General features: G+C 45.5%; 1 long non-coding RNA gene across 1 annotated transcript; it reads right to left on the bottom strand.

Moving 5' to 3' along the window:
• Positions 1-12,645: 12,645 nt before the first annotated feature.
• On the bottom strand, positions 12,646-18,618 carry LOC130846797 (uncharacterized). Its single transcript, XR_009051633.1, has 3 exons — positions 18,499-18,618; positions 14,524-14,773; positions 12,646-12,849 (listed from the first exon to the last, which is right to left on the bottom strand). It is a non-coding gene; the product is annotated as an uncharacterized LOC130846797 (long non-coding RNA).
• Between the last annotated feature and the right edge of the window lie 1,496 nt (positions 18,619-20,114).

Raw genomic sequence — 20,114 nt, 5'->3', positions numbered from 1 at the left:
TCCTCCCCAGGTGTCAGGTGTAGCCTTCACCCAGGGATTGACCCTCCGGTCCCAGACAGTGATTGCTGCCTAGCCAAGCGCTTCAGAAAGCAGGTTCCTGGCTGGCAGGCAGCTGAAAATCCTGATGCCCAGCCTGGACTTCAGATCAATGACATCTGAGTCTCTGGGGGTGGGACAGAGGCATGTCTCCCCAGGTGATTCTAAGGCGGAAAACCTCCTGTGCCCATGCTGTGTGGGTCTCCCTCAAACTAGAGGGCATCAGAATCCCCCAGAGAACAGTTCAACATAGCCAGCTGGGCCCCAACCCCAGAATTTCTGATTCATTAGGTCCTGGGAGGGCCCAAGAATTTGTATTTCCAAGTTTGCAAGTGAAGCTGCTGTTGCTGGGTTGGCAACCACACTGTGAGAACCACTGGAGTAGAAGAGAGACGGAGCAGAGGAACAACTAAGAGTTGTTCCCATTTAGCCATTGTCAAGGTGCGACTTGCTCTAGTGAGCAGGCCCTATTAAGTGTTACGTTTGGCTCCCCAGGGATGGGTTCTCCCAAATGTACCTGCTGAGGATGGGAACCTATCTCCTGTAACGTAATTACCACCATATAGGTGGAGAATTGGGAGCTTGCACCCAGGGCCCCCAGGGATGGTTGGGCAGGTTGCGCACTACACAAATCCTGGGGCTGCCGTTCACACTGATGTGAGATGAGCCGTGCTTCCCTGTGCTGCCAGGCCTACCAGACTTCCCACTCAAAGCTCAGAGTGTCGCCATGGAGATTTTCACACGGTGCCTCAGAAATTCTGTGCCTCCATTTGCTTTAACTTGCCTCCCCTCTGCCCCTTAGCGTTTCTGTGGGACGCCACCCCCCTAGTGGCCACCCACCCCAGGCAACCCGGGCTGGGCCTGATCTGACTTGCGCGATGTGAGGGTCTCTCCTACTCGGGGCCACGGGAGGAGACCCCCATCCTGGGAGCAGGTGCTCCTGGGCCGCTGTCTGCTCTGTCCCAGTGGACCCTGGCACTGGCCCTGGGCTGCGACAGGAGCTCATGGCCTCCCTCCTCTGCCACTTCATGCTGCTGATTTTCCCTCCTCCACAGGAGATAAACCTGCACGAGGAATTTGTTTTCTCTGGCAACACACGCTGCGTCCCACAGCACTGCAGGCTGAGTCACCAGCACCGGTTTCCTCTGAGCCCACCCCGCCCCTCCCCCACCCCACCCCCACACCCCGTGGCCTGTTTGGGCTTCTCCCTTTCGTGAGGCACTTCCTGGCCTGACATACGTGTCCTGGGTGTTTCTGTCTTGTGATTCGGGCCCAGCTGGCCCCGCATTCCTTCCATGACACTTGGCCAGTTGTGAGTGGGCATCTATGAGGGGGCTGGGGCATCTTATCGGAGGGTGTTCTGTTTGGGGCCCAAACACAGAAAGGGCTTGTGGGCCCAGGAGCTTGGCTGATCAGGGCAGAGAGCCACACCCTGCCTACCAGCTTGCGACTCTGCAGGGAGAGAGGGCAGGTGGCAGGGGACCCAGCAGAGAGAGCATCCAACACACCAAGGGGGAGTGGGGCCTCTGCCAGGTATGAAGTAGTTGGGGAAAGAATGTCCAAACCAGCTGATGCCTCCCACGTTTATATCTCGAGCCTGGTCCTCTCCCCCAAACACCAGGCTCATAAATCCAACAGCCTCCTCCCCAAACTATCACTCCCTATTTCCACCCCCAAAAGCTACTCCTCCTAATACTTCAGCAACTCCATCCTTTCTTTGCTCAGCCCCAAAACTGTGATGACATCCTTGACGCCTCTATTTCTCACTGCTTGTATCCAAAGCTTCAGCAAATCCAACTTGCCTTTTACTTTGCACACCTGAGTTTGTCCAGGTGACTGTGAAATGCCACCAGTGACCCTGGCCAGGGCCATGTGGACACCGTGAGAGGCCCCCCTCCCTTTGACCTTCTCCCCGCCGAGCCTACAGTCAGGAGGCTTCTCTCCTGGGAGGAGAGTGTTGCCCTCCAACCCCATCCACCAGGGCAGAGGCAGCTCTCGGGGGCTCGTATGGTCCTGCAGGGACAGAGGGCTGACAACATTCTTCTCTGAGCCCTACACTTAGGGCAAGGCCTGGGGGAGCCCCCTGGCTGGGCCAGCTCCAGAGCCTTCTTAAGAAGGGGGCTCACGGAGCTGTGCTCCAGCTGAGAGGGCCACCTTCCAGCAGACCTGGTTCTGGAGAGACCAGAGCTCATCGTGGCCTGGGCTGGGCAAGGCTGCTGCAGAGCGGCTCACTCAGCCTCAGCTCATAGACCTAGCCAAGCGCTGACAGTGACGTCAGTCTCATTTTTGTGAAAAAGCCAAGTCCCGTAGTTTGCTCAATCCCGGGATGGGAGGTGGGAGTGACAGAGGGGAGGTGGCGCACAGGCCAGGTCCCCTGGCAGCAGCTGAACGTAGGGAGCTGCCACAGCTGCAATTACTTGTCGCGGCCTTGAATTTCATGTTGAGAAGCCACAGGTGATGGAAAAAGAAATTGGTCCCCATGGGCCGAATCCTTTTCCGATCTGCATTTATTAGCAGAGCTTCTGAAGGTGTCATGAACTCAGTGTGAGGCAGCTGTCTCTGGAAGTGAGACCCACATGCAGGGTGGGAGTGGCGGATGGGGGATCAGGAGGAGAGATGCTTGGGAAAAAACTTCTGCTAGCAAAGGACCTTTCTTTGAGAGTTCTGAACATTTTTGCAATGCTCCTCCTCCCCAGCAACCTCCTTACCTGTCCCTCCTTTCAAATCTCTCTGAGGGCCCATTCAAACAGGTGTTCTCCTCCAAACCTGTGAGCCTGGGAATTTTGGTACATGTGCACCTCATCTCACGTAATTCATGTGCATCTCAAGAATTCTGTGTTAATTAGCTTTGTTATAAATCAAAGGTTGTTTTAAATGCACCAAAATGTTTTGCATTTTGAGATAATTCTACAGCAAATTCTTTGTTTTAAAAGGCTCTCATAGCCAGTTACACTCAAGTTCATGTCTTCTTTCCTGAACAGCCGTGAAAACATGGCAGGACATTTTATGGTTCACACTATCACAGAAATTCACAAGTGGAAGGAAACTCAGACATTTTCACTTTTTTCCCAAATGTTCTTTCTCTCTCTTTTTAGCCATGGAACTACATGTTCAAATGAAATCCTACCCAGAAGCTGAGTGAAGAAGACGGGTGGAGAGGGGAGATCTCCAGTTGAATCAGGATGGAGAACCCAGGTGGAGAAGGTCCCCCCAGCCTGACATCTCATGCAGCATTCTGTGTTCCCCCTTGAAGCCCCTAACACCCCGTGGGACCCTCAGTTTGAAAATCATCACTCTCAAAGTGCCATGAGCATTCTCTCTTACCTATAGTTCTACCTCCAAGGCTTCAGATACTCCCATTTGAGCACACTTGGTCAGCACAGCTTTGTTTATGACAGCAATTTATCAAAAGGGAAACAATGTAGCTCCTTGCCCTCTGCATTGTCAGCGGAGAATATAGGAAGAACCTAGACTTTCCCCGCTACGTGGCAGTAACGGAGCATCCCTTCCCTCCAACTGGGGTCGTATCAGTGGAAGGCTAGTGGTGCTGGAATTCCCACGCTGGACCAGCAGTAAATGGAGCTCCTCTCCTCTCAGATGTTAATAGAGGCCAAGTGGAGAACCTGGATTTCTACCTCCACCTGGCAGTAACGGGGCAGCATCTCCCCCCCCTTATTTTGCTGCAGGATCAATCTCAGAAGAAGCTAATTAAAACAGAAGTTTTCAATAGGATGCAGATTCTCACAACATACTAACCAAAATGTCCAGGTTTCAATTGAAATTACTCGTCATTGGAACCAGGAAAACTTCAACTTGAATGAAAAAAAGACAATAATTACATGCCAATACTGAGATGACAGAGATGTTGGAATTATCTGGCAGGAATAAAATGCTTCAATGAGCAATTATAAGCACACTTGAAAAATAGAAACTCTATACCACATGATCTGTAATCCCACTCTTGGGCATATTTCCAAAGAAAACTCTAATTCAAAAAGATATATGCTCCCCAATGTTCATAGCAGCACAATTTACAATAGCTAGAACATGGAAGCAACCTAAATGTCCATAGACAGATAAATGGATAAAGAAGATGTGGTACATATATACAATGGAATATTACTCAGACATAAAAAAGAATGAAATAATGCCATTTGCAGTAACATGGATGGACCTAAAGATTATCATATTAAGTGAAGTAAGTCAGACAGAAAAAGACAAATGTTATATGATATCATTTATATGTGGAATCTTAAAAAATGATACAAATGAAAATATTTACAAAATGGAAATAGACTCACAGACATAGGAAACAAACTTATGGTTACCAAAGGGGATAGTAGGGCTGAAATAACTCAGTGGAGAATGAAGAATGGAGGAGATGGAGAAAAGAATCAGTGAACTCGAAGTTAAAACAGTAGAAATTACCTAACCTGTCAACAGAGGGAACATAGACTGAAAAAAAAAAAAAAAAGAATAAATAGAGCTTCAGGGATCTGTGGAACCATAAGAACAACAACAGCAAAATCTAACATTAATGTCATCGAAATTGCATAAGGAGAAGAGGAAGGGCTGGGTTGAAAGAATGCTTGAAGAAAAAAATGACTGAAAATTTTGCAAATTTGGCAAAAGACATAAACATATAGATTCAGTAAACTGATCAAATCTCAAATAAGATAAACTCAAAGAAATTTATATCGACATAGTGAAAATTCTAAAAGCTAAAAATAAAGGAAAAATCTTGGAAAGAGCAAGAGAGAAATGACACTAACAGGGAGAAAGCAATTCAAATGACAGTGGATTTCTTATTAAACATGAAAAAAACCAACAAGGCCCCAGAAAAGCATCACCACATTTTCCAAGTGGTGAAAGAAATAAAGTCTCAACCCACGATCCTATAAGTGAAAATATCCTTCAGGAATTAAGGGGAAATCAAGACATTCTTTAAACACAAAGAAAATGATTAAAGAAGGAATCTTGGGACATCAAGAACAAAAAAAGAACAATAGAAAGAAACAATATAGGCAGATATATTTTCCTTCTCTGCTGGAGTTTCCTGAACTATGTTTGACAGTTAAAGCAAAAATTATAGCACTGTCTAGTGTGGTTCTACATGTATTAGAGGAAATATTTAAGACAATTATACTATAAATGGGGAATGGTAAAGGACATAAAGGGAGGTAAGGTGTCTATACGTCACATGCACTAGTAAAATGTCAATAACAGCAGACATAAGTTATATAGATATAATAACTAAAATAACCTTTAAAAAAGCTACACAAAGAGATACACTCAAAAACACTATACATAAATCAGAATGGGATTCTAAAAACTACTCAAATACCCACAGGAAGGCAAGGGAAAAAAAACAGAGAATGAAAAACATAGAGAACAAACAGAAGACAAAAAGTAAAATGGCAGACAAGTCCTCACAGGTCAATAATTACATTAAACGTAACTGTTCCAAAAACACCAATTAAGAGATTGGCAGAGTGGACTTAACAACATAACCAAACTATACGCTGTATACAAACTCATATAGAAACTCATTTCAAATACAATGATATAAGTGAGTTAAAAGTAAAAAGATAGAAAAATATAAATTTTGCAACCATTAAATAAACACTAATATCAATTGTGAGCATTCTAAGTAACAAGAAACTCTCATTCATTGCTGGTTGGAATGCAAAGTGACACAGTCAGTTTGGAAGACATAGTTTCTTACAAAGCTAAACATAATTTTACCATACAATCCAGCAATCAGGCTTCTAGTTATTTACCCAATGGATTTGAAAACTTATGTCTGCACAAAAACATGCATGTGGATATTTATAGCAGTTTTCTTTATAATTGCCAAAATCTGGAAGCAACCATGATGTCCTTTAATAGGTGAATAGATATACAAACTGTGGTACATCCAGACAATGGAATATTATTCTGTGACCAAAAGGAATTAGCTGCCAAGCCACACACACACACACACACACACACACACACACACACACAAATGGATGAGTCCTAAATGCACAATGCTAATTGAAATAAACCAATCTGAAAAGACTGAAAAATGTATAATTCCATTTATATGGTATCTATAAATGGCAAAACTATAGACACAGTAAACAGATTACTGATTGCCTGGGATTTGGAGAGGGAGGAAGGTTGAATAGGTGAAGTGCAAGAGCTTATTTTTAAGGCCATGAAACTCTTCTATATGAGAACGGAATCGTGGATCTTTGACACTTTGCATTTGCCAGAATCCTTTGAACTTTATAGCACAGAGTGAACCACAATGTATGCAAATTTAAAAAATCATTTAGGACGTCAAAGGATCCCAGGATGGAATGCAGACTGTGGCAAAACAATATAACTGTATTACAAATGTGTAAACAACCTCTCTAAAGCGAAGGTGACAAAGGTAAATAAGTGTGGAAATAAATGGAAATTGTATGAGTAAAGGCAAAAAGAACTGTGCATAAGCAATGTACTCTCATCAATAGTTGTTTCCCACAGGGGTATGGTGTGGATTAGCAATTCTGAAACAAATATCTATGTATACTGAACTTGAACAATTAGGTAAATGGATGGTGAATGTTGGAAGCCAAGTTTCTCACTGTTGGAGTGGGAGGTTACAGACAAGTAAGGGAGAAGGCCAGAATGATCCATGGGTGATGGATTAGAGTTGGAGACAAATCAGTGTAAACTCATGTTTAGCCTAATATAGATACAAGTGGATACACACAGAAATACAGTATTTATAAGTATGTGTAGGTACACAGGTTAGTATACACACACAGATTTTTCTGCTCTCTCAGCCGAGAGGGCCTAGAAGCAATGACATCCCAGGATCATATCTAGTGCCAAGATCTTGGTTTCCAGTACCATTCTCCAATAAAGTTAATATCTTTGAGTCCACGCTGCTATATAAAGAAATGATTCAATACATAAATAAATGGAGAATACAGACAAATCTTCCATGCAGAAGAATTTCAAATAATTTATGTAGATATTCTGCCCTCAAGGAGATGGAACATTATTCCTCACTGGGAGCATAATGACTTCCTCTTCAAAAAGGACAGCATGGAAGGGGAGAGGTGGGGGACAGTAACTTTATAGTGGATAAACCTGACAAACATTATCTCATCCAGGTGATCAAGGTTAATATCAACAATGATACATCATGTTGATAGAACATAGTATTGATATGATGTGATGAGAATGGCACTTTACCTCTGTGATCGTCCTCCCCCAAACCCATAGCCCCAGTTTAATTACGAGAAAATCATCAGACAAATCCCATTTGAGGGACATCCTACAAAATATCTTACCTGTACTCCTCGAAATTGTCAAGGTCATCAGAAACAAAGAAGGTCTGAGAAATTGTCACATCAAAGAGAATTCTAAGGAAACATGACTAAATGTAACGTGGTAACCTGAATGGACTCTCAGACAGGAAAAGGACATTAGGTAAAAACTTAGGAAATATGAATAAAGTATAGGCTTTAGTTAATAATAATATATCAGTATTGGTTCATTGCCTGTAACAAATGTATCATACTAATGTAAGATGTTGGATAATAAGGGAAACTGAGAATGGGGTATATGGAAACTCTCTTCACTCTCTTCACAACTTTTCTGTAACTGTAAATCTATCCTAAAATAAAAGGTTTATTTTTTTAAAAGAAAGCAGGATTGGTTATATTGTTGTACGAGGTATACCTCAAAGCAAAGGAAATTACCAGACACAGTGAGGCATATTATGTAATGACAAAAAGGTCAGTCCACCAAAAAGACATAATAATTCTAAATGTGTATGCACCAAACAACAGAGCTACAAAAATGTGAAGCAAAAACTGATAGAATTCAGTGGAGAAATAGACAAATCCATAATTATAGTTGGGGAATTTAGTATTCCTCTCTCAAAAATTGCTAGAGTAACTAGACATAAATCCAGCAAGAATATGAAAGAACTCAGCAACATCATCAACTAACAGAATCTCATTGACATTTAGAAAGCATTCAATCCCACAACAGCAGAATATATGTCCTTTACAATAGTCCATGGGTCACATATCAAGATAGACTATACTCTGGCCCATAAAATAAACTTCAACAAAATTAAAATAATTGAACTTATATAGAGTGTACATTCTGACCACGATAGAATCAAACTCTAAATAATAACAGAGAGATAACAGAACAGTTGTCAAACACTTGGAAATTAAATACACATTAAGTAATCCATGTGCCAAAGAGGAAGTTTCAAGGAAAATTAAATAATATATTGAACTAAATAAAAATAAAAATGCAATATTTCAGAATGTGCAAAGACATTGCTGAGAGGGAAATTTATAGCATTAAATGTTATATTAGATCAAATGAAAAGTATCAAATCAATAATCTGAGCTTCTTTCTCAAGAATGTATGAAAAGAATAGCAAAATAAACCCAAAACAAGCAGAAGACAGGAAATAGGTTAAGAGCATAAATCAATGACATGGAAAACAGAAAAACAAAAGAGAAAATGCAATGCAACCAAAAACCTGATTCTTTTAAAAGATAAGTAAAATTGACCAATTTCTAGCAAGACTGAAAACGGGGGGAAAATATGATAAGACTCAAATTAACAATATCAAGAACAAAGCAGGGGGGCTTCCCTGGGGGTGCAGTGGTTAAGAATCCACCTGCCAATACAGGGGACACAGATTCAAGCCCTGGTCCGGGAAGCTCCCACACTCCATGGAGCATCTAAGCCAGTGGTCCACAACTACTGAGCTTGAGCCATAGAGCCCACGAGCCACAACTACTGAGTCCACACGCCACAACTACTGAAGCCTGCGTGCCTAGAGGCCATTCTCCACAACAAGAGAAGCCACCTCAATAAGAAGGCCATGCACCAGAATGAAGAGTAGCCCCCACTCTCCACAACTACGGAAAGCCTGCGTGCAGCAACTAAACGCAGCCAATAAATAAAAAATTAAAAAATAAATTAAAAATATTATTTTTTAAAAAAAGAGCAAAGCAGGGAATATCATTACAAATGACATCAAAAGGATAATAAGGGATACTACAAACAAATCAACAAACACAAATTTAACAACTTAGATTAAAGGAATCTATTTCTTGAAAAGTACAAATTATCACAACTCATCCAATGTGAAATAGATCATTTGAATAGTCCTGCAACTATTAAGAAAAATGAATTCATAATTTTAAAATTCCCAAAAAAGAAATCTCCATGCCCAGAGAACTTCACAGGGAATTCTATCAGAACTTTAAAGAAGAATTAACACTAATTTTACATAATCTCTTCCAGAAAACAGAAGAGGGTATACTTCCCAATTCTTTTTACGAAGCTAGGATTACCCTGATAACAAAACCAGAAAAAAAAAAAAAACAGCATAAAAATAAAGCTACAAACTAACATCACTCATAAATATAGAAGCAAAAATCCTTAGCAAAATTTTAGCACTTAGAATTCAGCAATATAGGAAAAGAATTATATACCATGACCAAAGGGAATTTATTCCAGGTATGTAAGGCTGGCTCAATATTTACATTAATCAATATTATTCATCATATCATCAGGCTAAAGGAGAAAATTTTTATGGTCACATCAATGGCCTCATAAAAAGCATTTGACAAAATACAATACTCATTCATGATTTTAAGAACTCTCAGAGAACTAGGAATAAAGGGAACTCCCTAAACTTGATAAAAAGCAGCTACAGAAAACCTAGAGCTAACATTAATACTTAATTGTGAAAGACTGAATGTTTTCCCTCTAAGATCAGGAACAGAGCAAGGATGTCCACTCTCATTAAGGATGTCTCACTTCTTATTCAGCATAGTACTGGAGGTTCTAACCATTGCAATAAGGTAAGAAAAAGAAACGAAAGGCATACAATTTATAAAGGAAAAAATGAAAGTGTGTCTGATCTAAGAGTATTAAATAAAAGTGACACAATTTAAGCATCACAAAAAAAAAAGAATTAAAAAATGTCCCTATTTGCAAATAATTTTCTCTGTAGAAAACCCTAAGGAACCTACAAAAAAATCTTCTTAGAACTAATAAATGAGTTTGACAAGATTGCAGGATACAAGATAACCATACAAAAATCAATTGTATTTCTATAAATTAGCAAAAATCACTAGCAATTAAAATTGCAATGCAATTTATAACTACTCAAAATATGAAATACAGGTAAATTTAACAAAACACAAGGATTTATTTATTGGAAACTACAAAACTTTAATGAAAGAGATGAAAGATCCAAAATATGGAAAGAAAGACTACATTTGTGGATCAGAAGACTCAAAATATTAAAGATGTCAATTCTCTTCAATTTGATACACAGGTTTAACAAAATATCTATCAAAACCTTGCCAAGATTTTTTGTAGATATTGACAAAATTATTCTAAAATTTATATGGAAAGGCAAATGAACTAGAATAGTTAAAACAATTGTGAAAGAGAAAAGTGGGAAGAACAGTCTGCCTGATTTCCAGACCTATTATATAACTATAGTAATCAAGACTGTGCAGTATTAGCACAGAGGTAGACATAGACCAACAGAATGGAACAGAGAACCCAGAAATAGACTCACACAAAAATGCCCAACTGATTTTTGACAAAAGTGCAAAGGCAATTCAATGGAGGAAGGATAGCCTTTTCAGCAAAGGGTGCTGGAGCAATTGGACATCTAGAGGCAAAAAGTGAACCTGGACCTAAATTCACACCTAATTCAAAGTGGATCATGGACTTGAATATAAAACGTAAAACTATAAATCTTTTAGACAAAAAAATAAGAGGAAATCTTCAGGATTTAGGGTTAAGGCAAGAGTTTCTAAACTTGATTCCAAAAGTACAATCTATAAAAGGGAAAACTGTTACCTTGCACTTGATCAAAATTAAAAACTTTGCTCTGTAAAATACCCTTTTAAAGAGACGAAAAGACAGGCTAGAGACTGGGAGAAAATATTTGCAAACTGCATATCTGTCAAAGAATTGGCATCTAGAATAACATATAAAAATTCTCAAAACATAACAGTAAAACAAAGCAAAGCAAAAGCCAATTAGAAAATGGTTTGAAGAGACATTTCATCAAAGATGTTCAACATCATTAGGCATTAGGGAAATGCAAATTAAAACCACAGATATCACTACATACCTGTTACAATGACTGAAATAAAAAATAGGGACAAGTCTAAATGTTAATAGGGAAACTATATCACTCTTATGTTCCTGCTGGGGTGGAAAACAATACGGCCACTCTGGAAAACAGTTTGGCAGTTTCCTATAAAACTAAACATACAACTGCCATACAACATTTGCACTGCTGGGTATTTATCCTAGAGAAATTAAATTTATATTTGCACAAAAATCCTGTAGAGAAATGTTTACAGCAGTTTCATTGGTAAAATCCCCAAACTGTAGATGTCCTTCAGTGGTGAATGATTAAATAAACTGTGGCAGACACATCCCATGGAACAGTAGTCAGCAACAAAAAGGAATAAATGACTGATGCATCCTAGAACCTGTATGAATCTTCAAGGAATTATGCTAAATGGAAAAAAAAAATCAACAATCCCAAAGGATTGTTGTTGTCTTCCATTTACATAACTTTCTTGAAATGACAAAATTATAGAAATAGAAAATAGATTTGTGGTTGCCACGGGTAAAAGATGGTTTGAGGAGGGAGTGGTGGTGAGGATGGGAGAGAAGCAGGTGCTAAAAAAGGACATCACCCTGTGGTGATGGAAATGTCCTGCATCTTGACTGTAGCAACGTCAGTACCCTGGTGGTGATATTGTACTGCCTGGTTTTGAAAGATGTCACCAACACCATTGGGAGAAACTGGCTAAAGTGTACATATTGTTTCTTTGTATTTTTCTACAACTGCCTGTGAATCTACAATTATCACAAAATAAAAACTTTAATAACAATTTTTTTTAAGGAAAACAGTTTAAATGTCTGTTGTTACGAGCCTCGCTAAATAAAGTACAGGTCATTCACATACTGTAAGGCAAGAAAGCGTTACAAAGAATAAGGGAGCGCTCATGAAACGGGTAAAAACAGCAAGGCATAGAAGAGCGTGTATGTGTGATCCTTTTTCTACGAAACGATAAATTTGAAGTATGTTTGTAAATGCATAGAAAAAGTTTGGGTAGGTAAGCTGTAAAGTGTTAATAATGATTCCTTACGGGAAAACAGATTGGTTGGGAGACACATTCTTACTTGTAACAACAAATTTGTGCTTAAAAAAAGAAAGAAAACACTTCATTTCACACATTAAGAAATTGAAGCTTAGCAAAGGTGAGAGCAAAGGCCAAGTTCACCAAGTTTGGAAGAGGTTCAGAGCTTGGCTCCAAACTCAGACCTTCTGACTCAAATCTAGAGTGGCGGAGGCAGGAAATCAGCAGGACGGCTCCTCTAGGCCGGCTGCTGTGCCCTGGACCGTCCTCAGATAAGGAGCTCTCTGGAGAGGAAGGACCTGGGACAAGGAAGAGCTGCACGGATGTGGAGAGCAGGAAATGGCGCCAGCTGGGATTTTCCCTCCTCCTGGTGCAGGCAGCACCAGGAACCCAGCAAAGGAGCAGGAGCGGCCAGCAAGCCTGGATTGCAGGAGACACCCAGTCACTGTACCAGGCTCTGCAACGGCTGTGGACAGCCAAAGTCCCCATTCTCCAGGATCTCACCATCCAAGCAGGAGACTGGTGGCATTCAAGTTACCAGGGTGTGCTGAGATCCTGCAATCACAGGTGCTGGGGGCCTGCGGGAGCCTCAGAGAAGAGACCACGTTTGACAGGGGCCCTGAAAAAGGATGAGTAAGAGTGAGCTGGGCAAAGCAGGAACAGGTGGTTTTTTCAGTGAAAGGATCAGCATGGACCAAGGCATGGAGGCAGGTGATAACTTGTGGCTGAAACTGGAATTGGAGGGCATAAAGCCTGGCAGCAAGCTTGGGGTCCTTGGTGACATTCTCTAGTTGGGAGTCATCGAAGGTTTGTGCATGGGAGAGTCACCAGGCTGGCGTCTGTTTCTGGAAGGGAGTTCTGGCAGCTGGGTGGAGGCGATGGGGAAGCGGTGGGGGCCACTGCTGCAGCAGCTACTGCACCATGTGATAAGGTAGAGGCCAGGGAATCAGAACGGCAGGAATGATTTGGAGAAATATATTTGAAATATATCTGAAGAGCATTTTGCAGGCAGAATGAACAGGACTTGGTGTGGGGCACCTTTGTTGGTTTTTGGTCACCCAGTAGCCATGGCCCCCCTCTCTGGTCACAGGACCATGATTTCCCTTGATGACATCTTGGAGAGCCCAAAGGCCCTGCCCATAACACTTTTGCAAGGTAAGAACCATCTTTAGCTTGTGTCCTGAGCCTTTGACTCTTGAGAGGGGCAGACAAATGTGCATAGAACTAGTGGCCTCTGCCGCCCACCACCCCCCCACCCCTCTTGCAGGACCCCGAGCCTGTTTCTGCAGTCTTACTTCAAGCCCATGACCTCCCTCTCTCCACAGCGCCTTCCAAAGGGCCTTGGTGATGGGTGGAGCTGTGGCCATGTTGGAGACAGCATGTAATTCCCTTGGTTCTTCAGTTCTAAGCACTCTAGAGAAGATTCTTTAGAAATTCCACTGGGCCCTGTGGGCTTCTTTCTTCGTTCTCTCTATGTGGTCTGAGTTCTGCTAGGTTTGAATCATCTATGAACGCTGACTCACTCACTCAACACACAGAACTCAAAAACTGAAGTGTTTCCATGGCCCAGCCTCCCAGAATCTGTCTCAGATGGTGGCTTCAAGGGAATGTTGTATCCATTCCACTCTCAGAGGCACTGGGTCAAGATGTCTTGCATGACTATAAATGGATGGGCCTGTGTAAGTGTTTATGACACCCGATTCCTCCAAGTACCACACCGCAGTGGTAATGCCTTGGTTTCCTTGCGGATGGCACTAATTTGGGACTTTGGCTAAAGCTCACTCGGGTGGGGAAGGGGCAGGGAAGACCTCAGCGGGGATGCCGGGGGACCTACAGGGACTGAGTTGTATGAGCACCTTCTACATGCCAGCAACCGAGCTAAGTGAATGAAGGCCCTGACGTACATGGTCTCAAGTTCTCACCACAACCTTGAGGGGAACATACCACTTACTATCCCCGCTTCACAGACAAGGAGACCATGATTCAGAAAGGTCAGGTGTTCGTAAGTGGCGGAGTGTGGGTAAGGATCCAGGAAAGCGCATCGAAGGGTGTACGTTCCCCCACACCACATGGATCCCCATGGAAGGGAGGATCCGCGAGGAGAGAAAGCCATCTCAGTGCTCCAAGTCCTGCTGCCTGGCCCAGGCGAGGAGGTCGGAGGCACGTGTGAGAGAACCAAGCTTTGCATTGCACGAGAAAATGACAAGGCTGCAAAAGGCCACTCCAGATGCCTTACCAAAGTGAGTTGCAATAAAGAGAGAGAGTGTGGGGGCAGGCAAGTCAGGCCTCCTACCTCCCGGGATTCCATCAAGTAGTTTCCGGCATCAGGAAAGCCTGGGAATGCCATTTTGGTCTCTGGAGCGGGACGCATCTCCTCCGAGGGTGTCTTCCCTGCTCACAGTCACACTGCTCTCTGTGTGCTGAGCCCCTCCGCACACCCACCTGTAGAAGAGGGCCCCTGGCAGCAGTATCTACACATACAACCCTGTCTCCCTGACCCCAGATGGCTGGACGAATTAGTTCTTGGGTGAAGCCGGCTGGTCCTGTAAAGAGAGGGAATATAAACTTAGGGGCTGCGCCACAACCATCTTCTACCCCCTCCACGCACAGAGCATCACAGAAGATGGGTTGCTGGAAAGAAGCAGAGGCAAGAGAGACAGATAGGGAGAAGCTCCCTGCGTTCTCGGCACCTTCTAGGCCTGGTTCCCACCTCTCGTGGGGCCTAGTGGTTCGATTTCAGCTTGGATTCCAAGATAGTACCCAACTTCCTCCCAGTAAATTTTTTTTTTCTATATAAGTAATTTAAATCACCTCTTTCCTGCACTCCTAATTCAAGATCTCCCAGTAAATTTTATAGGCTTGTTTGACCTTGGCTTCTGTCACTTTGGACCAAAAGTGTCCTGACAATCCCAGGTGAGGTGGATGTATCCTTTTGAAATAACTAGAATTTTACTGCTCAGGGAGTCTCCCTAAGGATCCCAGAGCGGCTGGGGAGAGAAGGGACCCGCCTTATATCCAGTTGAGGTTGAGATCCTCATTCCAACTCAAGGTGAAACGAAAGTGTTAAACTCCAAGGGCATTTATCACAATAATTGAGCCCTATCAGAATGAAGCAGGCATCACTCTCTCTATGATAACTGAAGCTTTCAATGTCAGCTCCAAGGACTCATACATAGCTTCTGGGTGTAATTCATCTGCCGGGACTGTTCTGTATTAACCCACTAATCTATGTCTGACTAATGACTCAGGACTGTGTGTTGACCTTGACCTCACATAAAGGTTTTAATCATGCTGCCCTCCCAAACCGAGCAAGGATGGCAGGTGGCTGCCTTGTCATCGCAATTGTTTCCCTCCACAACTTGACTCAAGAATTTAAAGCCTTCTGTTTTACCTTTGGCCAGTTTCCACAATCCTTCCTGGGATCTTTCCTCTGACTCAGGGAACCCATTGTCTCTGGTGCTGGCTCTGCAAAGCCCTCCACTGCGACAGCGCGACACCCTGTGCCCAGCAAGGAGACAGGCAAACCAGTCTTCACCTGGCTTCATGGGGCGAGGCTGTCCCAAGAGCCCTTACTCCCCATTACCGCCAGACCTCTGCTATGTACAGAAGGAAGACCTGGAGGAGCCAATGGTGGCAAAAATCCAAGGGTGGGGGGGTTAGAGGGAGGGGCAGGGATGCTCTGCCTCACCCCTCCTGCCTCTTTTCTAAAGGAGTGATCGAGGGGCACATGCATTGCTGGCTGCAGCGAGGAGCCTTCTCCCTTTCCTGCTGGGTCCCAGAGGTGGCCGTGGCACCAACGATCCCCCACAGCCCAGAGCGCCGGGGTTGAAGATCAAGCCCCACCGGTACTGCTCGTGCTGTGACCAGAGGCCTGAGGACCACCCCGGGTTCAGTGTGCGTAACCTCAGAGCAGAGACTTTGGAAGCCCACACAAATCACAAGTCTCCAAAGGTATTTGTGAAGTGCCAGTTTCTTCCCTGTCTACTTTGATGCTAGACCAAAGAGCTACATTTTAAATTTTCACTGACTGATGTATACCCTACCCATTTCCAAAGCAGATGACAATAAAACCACAGGTACGAGTATGGCCAGGAACGTTTACCCAAGACAAAAGAGGGGAACGAAGGCAGAGAGTTATGTCCAGCCTCAGCCTTTCAGGAAGGTAAAAATCTAAGATTTCATTCTTTGGGTGGTCTTTAAACTTCCCCAGGATGGAAGGGCTACTGTCTTTTCTTTCTGTAAGTCTCCTCCACCCCTGTCAGAAAGGCAGCCCAGGCTTCGTGGCTGTGCTCCAGCCCCACATAGAGGAATTGTTCTGCTGCAGGGTGTTCTGCTGGTGCCCGGGAGGCCAGGGGGGCTTTCTGCTGTCCCCTGCTAGGCTCCTGCTCTCCTGCTGCTGCCCTCTTGGCCACGGCTGCCGAAAGCCCGGGCAGGCTTGTGTTCCTCCCCCGAGCCTCCGCGCTGCCGGTGGGTCTCCCAAGCTGTGCCCTGGCCTGGTTTGCAGTGCATTCTTATTTCACGGATGGAAATACAGGTGAAGAAACAAGAGGGCGTCCCCACCCCTGGCCGTTCACTGTGCCTGGCGCTGTGGGACATCAAGACAGTGCCACAAGCTGTGCCTTTCGGGGAGGCAGATGCAGACCCGAGAGTGTCCGGAAGTGAAAGGGGAAGAGGAAGGCAGTGGAAAGCGCTGAGTGTAGGCTTTGAGTCGAGCCCACCCACCATCTGCAGTGTTCCTGTGGGAGCCCGAGTCTGTGGGTGGCCAGGGCCGCTGGGCCAGCCTCTCCGTGTGGTCAGTGAGGCCAGAGGGGCCTTGTTTCAACTCCATTCCCTGCTGTTGACTCTCCTTCGACCTTGAAAACGGGAGACACAGAAACTTCCTTTTGTGTCTCTCAGGGGACATAATGAAATCTGTGATCAGAAGAGGGGCCCAGTTAATGCCCTTTCTGTGGCCAGCACCTGGAGGCGCACAGAACATGGGGTTTGAACTTTTGTCCTGCCGTCTGCTTGCTGGACCTCCCTTTACTTATAAAACGGGTACAGGCAACCGTCGCTGCCCAGGATCTTGGAAAATGAAATGAAATAAAAATTTTAAAACGTATAAGGAAAATAAAGCACGTGTACGTATTTATATGCATTTATATAATTTGCATATACTTGTATACGCACTCGGAGTGCCCTCCCTGCAGAGGCTGGAGCGCCCCCGACCGTGGCTCCCTGGCCCGAGTGTGGCTCAGGTTCTGATGGCGAGGACAGCTGCCCTGGGGCCTGCTTCTCTCCTCCCTCACCCACCCCGCCCCTGCCTGGCGGCAGCTGCCTCAGCACCCCTGAGGCCAACTGGGACGGGCCAAAGCTCCGGCAGCTGGTCCTGGACGGGAACTTGGAGGCCTGACCGTGGGCACAGAGCTCCCTGTGAGGGCCCCAGCCCTGGAACGCCCGCTTGTGAAACTCTAGCCAGCTGACCTTTGGGGCGCGGTGTGAAACGAGGCCCGCCTGTGCTTTGGAGGCCAGAATGGAGGCAGCCTGGAGGGGTGGGAAATGACGGGTCCCCCATCGCCGTGTGCCAGGGTTACCCTGGCTTTGCAGCCGTCTTCCTCCCAGCTTGCTGCCTCCTGCCTTCAGCATCCTCACCCCAAGCGCACCGCCATGTTCACTGCCAGGTATCAAATAATAACAACGGCAGTGACATTTCTGCAGCTCCCCCTGTGTGTGGCACAGGTGCTGTCCTACTTCATGGTCACTCTCTCTGGTCCCTCCTGCTTCCTTGCCTGCATCAGTCCCCTGGGCTGGACCCGCTGGGCTGGTCCCAGCCTCAGCCCAACACAGTGGAGAACAAGCGCTCCCCAACCTGCATCTCACTCATCTTCTGCTTAGTATTTCCCTCCACCTGGCATGGTACGTAGGCACGTGGCTGTGTCGTGTCAGGATGTAAGTGCCGGGGGTGGGCTAGGCCTGACATAGCGTGCTCTGAAAATAGGCATTGAATGAATGAATGAATGGAAGAAGAAACAGAGGCTCAGAGAGGGCAAGTAGCTTGCCCAAAGCCACAGAGCTAGAAAGTGGTGGAAAGAAAGTTTAAATTCCATTGTCTCTGACTACTGGAGACCCCGGTGTTTCCACTGCCATCTCAACTCCTTCCCTTGCCCCCACACACTCCACAGGGGATGCCTTACCTCTGCTGTCAAGGGCACCCCTCCCCCACTCCCCACCCAGGGAGCATCAGGGGTCCCACCAAGCCCAGCCTGTGGCCTTTCCTAAGAAGACAAACCTGCTGAAGGAGAAAATGACCATGTCACCCATAAGAGGAGAGGGTCCAAGCAAGGACAGGAGAGAACTTCATCCTGCTGGCTCCTTCCGAAACCCTGGGACACTGTGCACTGCAGCCTTCGGAAGACAGGAGCGCTGGCTCTACCTGTCTTGCAGATTTGGAATCTAGGTCATTCTGCTGCCTCCCCTCCCCCTCTGGAAGATGAGTCGATTTCTCCTAGGGTCTCAGAGCGAGCGGGAGAGGGTATGACAAGAGAAAATGTTTTGGGGGGACCCACACCCTGCCTGCTGCTATCAGGAGCATTTCATTTTGAAACCAACATAATTTATGAGATGCAAATGGATATAGCATTAAAAAAAAAAAAAGACTTGGAAAAGGTACAAAGTGCACCTCACACCCGTGCGCTGAGGCGTGTATGGGGCTCCATTAATTATCCCAGACGACAGAGATTTAATCTGAGGCTAGGCAGTCTAGGGGCCCCCCAGCACCCCCAATCCCCGGGGCCAGCTGGGAGCAGCGGGTGCTGGCTGCAGGCCTGGCCTCCGAGGGGCTCAGGCCTCGGGGCTCGGCACTTGTGCTGAGCCCTGGTCTGAGTCACGCAGTAGATGAAATTACAGAGGTTCCTACACATGATGAATCAGAAAGCAGGATCAAGCCAAATATTTGGACAAGTCTTGCCCCGAGCGGAGCAGGAGGGAGACCGAGCCACCAGCCAGCAGCCTGCCAGCTGCCTGCCTGGAGATGGTTTCTGACAAAGCAGGCTGCCGCTTCGAGGGGAGTTAGCTCCAATCCACGAAGGCACCCTGCCCTCAGATCTCTTGGCCAGGCCAGGGCTGGGAAAGGGGCCCGGGAGCGTCCCAGGACCCTGAGCCGTGATTCAGACTCACCCTCGGAGGAGGGGGCTCGTGTGGGTGCAGCGTGCGGGGTGGGGGGGAGGAGACGGTTCACTTTGAGTCACCCCATCCGCCTTCTTTTCTGGGCGGCAGGCAGCATTTCCTGCAGCAGTGAGCCGAGGAGACCACGCGGCCCTCCCACTGCTCCTGCCTGGGCTGTGGTGGGGATGCAGGCGGACATGGTAGCCACAAAATGAGGAAGGAAGTGAAGCCCTGCGCCCTGTGCCAAGGCTCTACTGCTGTGAGGACTTTCAGGAGAGCCTAATTGCAGCGTCAAAGCCAGGAGTTTTCAAGGCTGTTCAGAACATCAACAACAAACCAACAGTGCTCCCTTAGGTTTGTCTGGAATCTTTATTAAATTTTTTAAATTGACTTTTGAAAGAGCTCCGCATTCTTGGGGTTATTTTAAGCTACACTCTCCCCTTTGCAGTGAAGCTCTCAGGAACTAAACTGTCTGCACTGGGGAGAGCAGATACGTCCCTCCAAGCAAAGGGTCCCTGTTGATGAGTGGCAGTGAGACAGCCCATGGGCTGTGGGCTGGCTTCGTGCTAGGCCCCCGCCCCATGCTGCCCCCGAGGATGTCCTGGGCAGGCCTCACGAGAACCCCTGCAAGGTGGGTGCTCCTGTTTTCCCATGTTGCAGATGAAGAAACAGGCTTGGGGAGGTTACGTAACTCACCCAGACCATACAGCTAGAGACCACACAGCCAGAATTTAAACCCAA

The sequence above is a fragment of the Hippopotamus amphibius genome, chromosome 2, assembly GCF_030028045.1.
Source record: "Hippopotamus amphibius kiboko isolate mHipAmp2 chromosome 2, mHipAmp2.hap2, whole genome shotgun sequence".
Lineage (NCBI taxonomy): Eukaryota > Metazoa > Chordata > Mammalia > Artiodactyla > Hippopotamidae > Hippopotamus > Hippopotamus amphibius.
The sequence above is the reverse complement of the archived record's forward strand: the minus strand, read 5'-3'. Positions and strand labels throughout refer to the sequence as shown.